This window comes from Lonchura striata, chromosome 3 (assembly GCF_050655825.1).
Source record: "Lonchura striata isolate lonStrDom1 chromosome 3, ASM5065582v1, whole genome shotgun sequence".
Lineage (NCBI taxonomy): Eukaryota > Metazoa > Chordata > Aves > Passeriformes > Estrildidae > Lonchura > Lonchura striata.
This window is the reverse complement of record NC_140705.1, coordinates 98088930-98090531: the sequence shown is the minus strand read 5'-3', so window position 1 is coordinate 98090531 and position 1602 is coordinate 98088930. Positions and strand designations below refer to the sequence as shown.

At 36.0% G+C, this 1602-nt stretch overlaps 1 protein-coding gene across 2 annotated transcripts in view; it reads right to left on the bottom strand.

The window, feature by feature from the left end:
• The window catches only part of PIGF (phosphatidylinositol glycan anchor biosynthesis class F), a 38926-nt gene that overhangs the window by 26649 nt on the left and 10675 nt on the right, over positions 1-1602 (bottom strand). The gene's annotated exons all lie outside the window — the stretch shown is intronic.

The window sequence follows — 1602 nt, the reverse complement described above, 5'->3', positions numbered from 1 at the left end:
CATCTGTATTTATCTCAGTTTTGTTGCATATCACAACATGTATGTATAAAGAAGCAATGTTTCCCTTGGTTTGTAAATAAGGCAGGATGAACTAGCATTGGACTTTAGTCATTAGCACATGAGTTGGAGCCCTTGTTATGAAATTCATCCTCAGGTTTACTCCACAGAACTCTGAAGTACTCAGAAGTAAAAACAATTTCTAGTGAAAGATATAGGATGCTGACATCTGATTTCTGACCAGGTAAGATCCAGGTAATGGTATAAAAGACTTCTCAACTTCTACTGATACATCTCAACCACAGTGTAAAGCAATGACTACCAGGTAATTTTTCAGTTCTTCTATTAAGTTTGCAGGAAAATATGCTAGACCCAAAACAGACTGCCAAGGGCAAGGGAAACAATAGCAGAAAATGAAACCATTGTTGCTTTTTCTTTGAAGGACACAAAGCAGAAGAACTGTGGTAGGTATGAGCCTGGCAATTCAGACAAGTATCTTACAGAACAGTGCAGATAGCTTTATTTAATATTCTGCTGGGATTCCAGCATTCTCAGTACTACCTTCAACCACTTTGTTTGCTTTAGGTGAGTGACTACAGACCATTTCCATTTGAAGCCATTTCTATGAACAAACCAGAACTTCACAGAAGCAGGTTTACATTCTCTCCTTTCTGAATGATTGGTCAATTTAAAAGTTGACTGCAGACACTCTTAAACTGTCTACAGTTTAAAGTGTAGACACCAGATTTGATTAAGTGCTAAATCCCAATTAAGTGGCAAAATATGCCAATTCAAGACACAGTGACTTTCTGTGAACCTTGTCTCATATTATATTGTTCTAACAAAGCTAAATCAATAGCATTTTTCATCCCAAACTCACAGCACATTTCTGTACCAGATGGATATCTTTGTGGTTTTAACAACTTTTGATATTCCAGGGCTACCAACAGAGCCCAAGGGCAGCAACAAAAACCCTTTGGTTTGCTTTATCATGTGATATTTCTCAATTATTTTTGATCCATCCAGTTCTTGTAGTACCAATTTCACCTTTTCTGTGACAATCTGCCAATAATGAATTGTCTGAAGTTACAGGTAGCAATGCAGCTGTGTTTCCATTGCATGCTGTTACATCACAAATACTAAATATAATTAATACAAACAGCAGAACTAGATTTTAAAATAAACAGGTTTCAAGGCCTTAACACTGCTCTCTAAAATAATACCACTTTAGTCTTCCCCTAAGTAATAAGATTTAAACCACACTTTCTGCTTTAAAGCAGAACCACTTCCACTACAGATTAAAAAAAAATTGTTTACAGCCTAAAGGCTAAAATGCAAAAAGGAAAACAATCACTAATGAAACCTCTTTTTATCTCAAATGCTGTTCTTGAGTTCAAAGACTAAGCTGTTCCATCTGAGTCCATTTTTGGATAGGAAAAGGGTAAATCCAAAACTGTAATCCTTAAGCTCTCTGGTTTTAGGCTAATACAAGAAACAGCTGATGTCAGAAACACGACAACTTAATACTTTACTCATGCAGATGCCTATAAGTAATTTGGTTTTGACTGGGTTCTGATTACTTCTAAGTCTACATTAAGATCTACA